This window comes from Stenella coeruleoalba, assembly GCF_951394435.1.
Source record: "Stenella coeruleoalba genome assembly, chromosome: 9".
In the NCBI taxonomy this organism is placed as follows: domain Eukaryota; kingdom Metazoa; phylum Chordata; class Mammalia; order Artiodactyla; family Delphinidae; genus Stenella; species Stenella coeruleoalba.
Window position 1 is genome coordinate 25,182,968 of NC_137155.1, and position 7,712 is coordinate 25,190,679.

At 46.0% G+C, this 7,712-nt stretch overlaps 1 long non-coding RNA gene across 1 annotated transcript; it reads left to right on the plus strand.

The window, feature by feature from the left end:
* The first annotated feature begins 4,342 nt into the window (after window positions 1-4,342).
* On the plus strand, window positions 4,343-5,637 carry LOC307191359. Its single transcript, XR_013829715.1, has 3 exons — window positions 4,343-4,627; window positions 4,809-4,897; window positions 5,336-5,637. It is a non-coding gene; the product is annotated as an uncharacterized lncRNA (long non-coding RNA).
* Window positions 5,638-7,712: the final 2,075 nt, after the last annotated feature.

The following is a 7,712-nucleotide window of genomic DNA, read 5'->3' on the forward strand; positions in this document are numbered from 1 at the left end:
CCTCAAAGTGCAGTGTTTCATTGTTTTACATGGCTGGTATTCCATTGTGTACATGGACCACTTCTTCCTTATCCATTCATCTGTTGATGGACATCTAGGTTGCTTCCATGTCTTGGCTATTGTGAATAAGGCTGCAGTGCAGCTTTTGCAGCCTCTGTCATGTGGATTCTGGTCTTCTTAGGGGAGAGGCCCAGCGGTGGGCCTGCTGCATCAAATGGTAGCTCAGTTTTTACTTTTAAACGCAGCTCCTTTCTGTTCTCCTTACTGGCTGTTACCACTTTACACCTCACCAGCAGCTAGAGGGTACACAGTTCTCAAAAAACACTTCAGCGTTTATTATTTGTGGACTTTTTGTTGATGGTCAGTCAACCTTTGTGAGTTGAAACCTTTTTTCAGATTACATTTGCATGAGTGTAATAATGCCTGAGGTTGAGCTTTTATCCATTTTCCTTTTCTTTAAAAGACAGTGAGTAAAACTTACGTCTTCATACTATCTTCTTGAAAAATTTGCCTGTTTTGAATTTTGTGTGCTATTCCCTACCTCAGGACAGGTTTTGAGGGCAGGGGTCCTTTACCGCCCTGAGTCCTTGTGAATGTTACGTGACCATTAGCTGTGGGTTTAAAGCCGCTCTTGCGAGAAACAGCCACAAGGCGGCAGCATTTCCACATTTCCAACTCTTTTTTTTGGGCAACAGAGCCTTCCTGGAAATCGTGTTAGTAGGCTTCAAATTAGAGTGGAATGTGCCAGGGCACACCCCCAAGAGCTTATATCTCCTTACCTCTTGTTTGTTTTTTAAATTTAATTTTTATTAGGTATCAGAGCAAATTTGATAAAAATGTTGTGTTTGTTCTAGGTGTACAGAATCTGGTTCATTATACCTATGTATCTATCTATTCATCTTTGGTTCCTTTCCCGTGTAGGTTATAACAGAGTGATGAGCTCCATTTTTAATTTTAAGGGCACCGCCATTCTCTTTTCGCTACTGGCTGTTACCAGTTTACGTCCCAGCAGCAGCTAGAGGATACACAGTTCTCTAAAACCCTTTCAGCATTCATGTTTTTAAGACTATTTTGCTGATGATCATTCTGATGGTGATAAGGTGAACGTTTTTGTAGATTGGATTTGCATGGCTTTATTAGTTCCTGATATTGAGCATTATTCCATGCATTTTTTAAATTAAAAGAAAAAGAAAAGACAAAATGTGTGCAAAATATGCCTCTTGACATTGTCTTTTTGAAATGTTGACGTCTTTTGAATTTTCTGGTCGATTTACGACCCCACGAATTTTTTGAGGCCCGGTATCCTTTACAGTCCTGCACATATTTTGAATATTAAGTGACCATTAGCTGTTAGTTTAAAGCTGCTGTTGCGTGAAACAGCCACAAGGCGGCAGCATTTCTCCTTTACCAAATCTGGTTACCAGGGCAACAGAGCCTTAATGGAAGTCCTGTTCTAGGTTGAAAATTAGAATGGAATGTGCCAGGAAAAATTCCTTTAAGTTTATGTCTCATTATTTTTTGTTCATATTTTTAATTTAAGTTTTATTTTTTATCGCAGCAAATTTCATTACAATGTATTTTTTTGTTCTAGGTGTGCAAGATGTGGTTCTTTCACACATATACATATATCTATTCTTCTTCGGATCCTTTTCCCATGTAGGTTATGACACAATGTTAAATAGTCTTCTCGGTATTTCGTAAGTCTTTGGTGATTATATATTTCACATGTGTTTGTACATCTCTGTTAACCCCAATATCGTAATGTATCCAGTCCTCACACCTTTCGATTTGGGGAACCATAAGTTTGTTTAATGAATCTGCGATTGCCTTTCTCTGTGGAAATATCTTCATTGTTATCAATTTTTAGGTAACACCTATAGGTGATACACGTTAGGTGTCTTTCGCTTTCTCACTTACTACAAGTCGCATGATTACCTCTAGACTCATCTGTGGTGCTGCAGATGGCATTGTTTCATTTTTTTTCCCGAGCTAATATTCCATCTGTACATGTAGCAGTTCTTCTTTGTCCACCCATCTGTTGATGGACTTTTGGTTGCTTCCATGTCTTGGCTATTGTAATACTGCTGCAGTGCAGATTTGCCTGCCTGTGTCTTTCCAGTTCTGTCTTCTTATGTTATAGGCCCAGGAGTGGGCCTGCTGGATCATATAGTAGATCAATGTTTACCTTTTAAAGGCACCTCCGTTCTATACCCGTTAGTGACTCTTACCAGGTTACGTCCCACTTCAAATTGAGGGTATGCATTTCTCCAAAACCTCTTCAGCATTGATCGTTTGTAGTTTTTTTTTTTTTGCTGATGGTTATTCTGAGTGATGTTAGCTGATACCTCTTTGTGGTTGGATTTGCATGTGTCTCATACTCCCTTGAAATTGAGCTTTCAGGTATGTCCTTTTATTTTTCAAACTGTTATTACAGCTGACTCCTTCAAATTGTTTTCCTGAAGTATGTGCCACATTTTGAAATTTTTTGGCCTTTACCTCCCTCAAGACATGATGAGGGCAGGTTTCCTTTAGAGTCTTGCAGTACTTGCTCATATGAATTGACAATTAGCATACGTTTTAAAGCTGCTTTTGCAGGTAACGGCCAGAGGGTGGCAGCATTTCATAATTCTCTGAAATGTAATTGAACACACTATATAATTTTTTCTTTAAAACTCCATTGTTACTCTTTTAAAGTACAATTATAATTCAAGTTCTTTTTAACAACTGAAATTTAAAAAGATTAAAGGAAAAGATAATATTTTACCACTTGCCATCCTTTCCCATTTACTGAAACGACCAGCATAATGTGTAGACTTCTCATTTTATCCAGGTGTTCTATACATTTAGTATATCATGTTACTCACAGTAAAAAGACAGATTTAGCTCTTACACTTTTTATAGGCTACATAACAGTCCATAGAACAGAAATACCACCTATTTCAGACGTAGCTTACTGAGAGACACTCAGGTTACTTTCTGTTTTATTTTGTTGTTCTGCTAACTTGTTCTAAGCCCAGAAAATATTGTTGAAAATACAAAAAAACAAAATTAAGATAGGGGTAAGGATTAGGGTTTAGGGTATGGTTTAGGGTTAGGTTACAGGTTAGGATTAGTGTACAGATTAGGGTTAGGGTACGGGTTAGGGTTAGCGTATGTGTTGGGGAACATGTTAGGGTTAGGTTTAGAGTTAGGGTTATGGTTAGGTATGGGTTAGGTTACGGCTATGGTTTACGGTACGGGTTAGGGTTAGGGTACGGGTGAGGGTAAGGCTTCGGGTAAGTGTTAGGCTTAGCGTTATGGTTAGGGAATGGGTACGGTTTAAGTTTAACGTACGTGTTAGGGTATGGGTTAATTTTAGTGTACGGATTAGGATTTGGTTACAGCTTACAGTAAGGCTTCGGGTAAGGGTTAGCGTTAGGGTTAGGGTTAGGTAAAGGGATGGTTTAGTGTACAGGTTAGGATACGACAACGGTTTAGGGTTAGCGTACGTGTTAGTGTATGCGTTAGTGTTAGTGTACGGTTGAGGATTAGGGTATGGGCTAGGGTAAAGCTTCGGGCAATGGTTAGGGTTCGGGTTAGGATTAGGTTTAGGGAACGGGTATGGTTTCGAGTTAGCGTACCTCTTAGGGTATGAGTTAGTGTTAGTATACGTGTTAGGGTTAGGGTAAGGCTACGGGTGTTAGTGTTAGGGTTAGGGAACGGGGACTGTTTAGGGTACAGGTTAGGGTACGAAAACGGTTTAGTGTTAGCGTACGTTTTAGGGTACGGGTTAGTGTTAGTGTAGGTGTTATGAGTAGCGGACAGGTTAGGGTAAGGCTTCGGGTAAGGGTTAGGGTTAGCGTTATGGAACAGAGACGGTTTATGTTACAGGTTAGGGTACGAAAACGTTTTAGGGTTAGTGTACATGTTAGGGTACATTTTATTGTTATTTATTGTTATTGTACGGGTTAGGATTTGGGTACGGGTTGGGGTAAGTCTTCGGGTAAGGGTTAGGTGTATTGTTAGGGTTAGGGTTAGTATTACGGAATGGGGACGGTTTATGGTACAGTTTATGGTACGACAACATTTTAGTGTTAGCGTACGTGTTTGGGTAAGTGTTAGTGTACGGGTTAGGATTAGGTTTAGGGTTAGGGTTAGGGTTAAGGTTAGGGTTAGGGTTAGGGAACGGGTACGTTTCAGGGTACAGTTTAGTGTATGACAGCGGGTTAGTGTTAGGGTACGTGTTAGGTTATGCGTTATTGTTAGTGTATCGGTTAGGATTAAGGTACCGTGTAGTGTAAGGGTTAGGGTAAGTGTTCGCTTTAGGATTAGGGTTAGGGTTAGGGTTAGGGTTAGGGAACGGGTGAATTGCAGTGCCCCTGTGCTCCATATAAAGTGATGGAAATGTCCAATGGAAGAGTTAGAAACATCCTATTTTACCCGAGCCTTTTACACTGCTATATGTTAATTACGGTTTTGCTCACACATCTGTTCATTGAAGTTACAATGTTGTCAATTCCTGTTACTGATCCACCAGAGTGGGCCCCAACAAGGCTCCCCTTGCCCAGTGTCATTGGAGCCAACAGATCGAGACTGAGTTTGGTTCAGAAGCAAGGGAAACTTTATATTTTCTTCAGAGAATGGAGAGGTGAGAGCGTGCACTACCCCGCGGGCTGTGGGCTGGGCTGCTGTGTAGGGATCCCAGCGGTGTCAGTGGGAGGGAGGGGCGGAGCTCTCGAGGGGAGGGTTGGCTGCAGCTCAGGCTCTATGTCGCGGAGTCTGCATGGGGCCCCGGGAGCTGAATTGTCGACCCAGCCATTCTGCATTAGGAAATCGGGTCTGAAGTGCCGGGTGTGGGACCTCTGCATGCGGAACCCTAGGCGCACGTGAAATTAGACAAAGCACAGAGGAAAAAAAGGTTAGACTTTATTTTATTGCCCAGATTCTATTTTTATCTCCCAGGAATTTTTCATGGGCTTTGCCGGTGACAAACCACTCCTCTGCCTTTTGTCCCGTTCCTCATTCTTGGGGCGCTGAGGGTGCAGACCCCTCTTATGTAACTGCTTCGTGCTGAGTTGGGAGTCCTCATACCCGGGGGGGAGGGGCAGAACTTCTCCCCAGCAGCCTCCAGGTGAGGTTGATTGTCCCCAGGCCTCCTGCCTCAGTGCTTGTCCGCCTGAGCGCCAGCATTGGAAGTGTTATAGATTCTAATGACCTTTAAGGGTCCAGGAAAGAGATGGGCAGAGACACTGGAGGGGCCGGTTTTATCCCGCCCCACATTTGTTCAGCCACCATAGGCGGACAGTTTCTGCCACCCTAGATGTTCTGACCAGTAGTCTGTGCTTTCTTTAATTAGGCCCCTAAATTAACGTACAAACAGCACCAGATGTCAGAGCCCTGCCCACTCAACTCCCAGACAGTCCAGGCCCGGTGGTGATACAGGACCATGACGGCCACTGAGTCAACGGCCTTTTGAAGTAGCCAGGAGTCCAGCCGGTCTTATTGGCGTCATCACCGCGGTGTCTGTAGGTTTTTCTGTGGTGACAGCGTGATACACGGTTCCCCAGCGGAGCATATTATCTCCCCTCTGGGTGCAGTAAGTCCTGCAAGCAGCAGTCTGCTCTTTTGGGGCACACTCTTGTTGTTTTCTGAGAGAAGTTCCAGGTCAAGTGATGGTCACACGAGTCGTCATGGGGGCCCGTTGCCCCCGGTTGTCTCTCTGGAGGTTGGAGTTGGAGGGCCTCCTCACTCGAGGTCAGCGTGCCCACGGAGCGACCCCTGCAACTTCAGGGCATGGTGGGTGGTTAGGAAAACCACATGGGGTCCTTTTCCCTTAGGAGGAAGCTGGATTTGCGGGCTGCTGATTTCCAGGTTCTTAGATAACCCCAGTACCCTGGCCGGATGGGGCGGCGGGCCAAGCCATTGGTGACCGTAGTTTATCCTACCTGGAGGGCATTCTTGCGTTGTTCCATTTCAAGTGGTCCCAGTGTTTGCACTAATACTCCAAGGGCGATTCACATTCTATGGGGATGTAAAGTTCAAAGGGTTTAGCTAAATTAGGGAGTTGCTGGGCAAGTGTCTGAATTGACTGCTCTTTGCATTCTTGAAAGGCCGCTTCTGGATTCTATTCGAAAGGATCATCATCTTTTCCTTTCAGTGTTTCCTATAGGGACCCAGCTATTAGACTGTAGTTAGGAATCCAGATGCAGCAATCCCCGGCCTCCCAGGAACCCCTAAGCTGTCTTCTAGTTTTAGAAGGGGTAAGGCTGCAAGTGGCTTCTTCCATTTCCTGGGATGCGGTTCTCCGACCTTCTGTGAGAATGAAGCCCAGGCAGGTCACCTTAGTCTGTGATATTTGAGCCTTTTTCTTCGACACCTTCTATCCTTTATTAGCTAGGTAGCTCAGAGGCCTCCTTAGTAGGGCTGGCGATCAGAATGTCGTCTGCAAATTGAAGGAGGGTTCCCTTTTGCAGAGGTAGAACTTTTAGGTGTTTAGCTAACGTTTCCCAAAGGATGGTGTGGGAATTTTTGAACCCGTGGGGCGGGACGGCCCAGCAGTATTGTTTTTGGTGTATGTTGAGTCCTGCCACTCACAAGCCAAAATTTCTTATGACTCTGGGACTAATGGAATACAGAAGAAGGCATCATTGAAGTCTAATACAGAATACCATGTCCTGGTGGATGGTAGAATGACCAGCAGGGTGTAGGAATTAGGAACTACTGGATGTATATCCTCGGTGGCTTCACTGACTGTCCTGGCATCCTTCAGCAGGTCCCCAGCAGCCCACGGGGCTCTCGTGGTCAGGCCAATCCCAGGATATGGAGCTCACCTAGGCAGGTCGCCAGCAGCCCACAGGGCTCTCATGGTCAGGCCCCTCCCAGGGTATGGATCTCACCTGTGCAGCTACCCAGCAGCCCATGAGGCTCTCGTGGTCAGGCCTCTCCCAGGATACAGAGGTCCCCTGGGCAGGTACCCTGGCAGGGCTGGGCACACAGGAACCGTGCACATAGCCCTCATCGCAGAGCACCCCCAGCTCACCTGTCGGTCAGAGCTGACACAGAGCACCTCAGAGCAGGACTTGAACTAACAAACAGCAGCGCCTACAGGTCTGTGACCCTGGGCATCACTCTGTGCGGCCACCCTCCGCCTGGCCTTCCACAGATTTCCACTGCTGCTGGGTCACCAGGCCTCTGTCTCCACCCACCACCCCTCCTCTCCCTGACTTCTGGGTTCCTCTCATTAGGAGAGGGTCTTCCTGAAGTTGTCTCCCACTCATGGGCCAGATAAAATGATTAGAAAACAAGCCAGAGCTGCAGCCGCTTGTCTATTCTGACTCTCAGGAGCCCACACCTGTTCCTTGGACCTGGCCTGTTCATCAAGGTCCATTTTTTGCAGCTGTGAGTCCCTGAGGGGCGAGGATTGGCTGACCTGGGCAGCCTGACACTGCCGGCCAGCCCTCCCCAGGTGTGCCTGGGTTGAGGTCAATATAAACACCGCTCCAGGCAGCAAGAGCCCCTGCAGCTGTGCCTGACGCCATATTCTCTGCCCCGTCAGCAGTGTCGGGGCTCGGCTGGTGGGAGGGAGTGAGGGGCTACGCCTTTGTAGGTGGCCCAGTGTGAGTGGGGCTCTGCTGGACTTTCTGCAGGAGTTGCCAAGCTGCCACCTGCTAAAGAAGAGGATGTGTCACCCGTAACTGGCGCTGGAATTTCTCCCCGGGCAGAGGTGAGAAAGG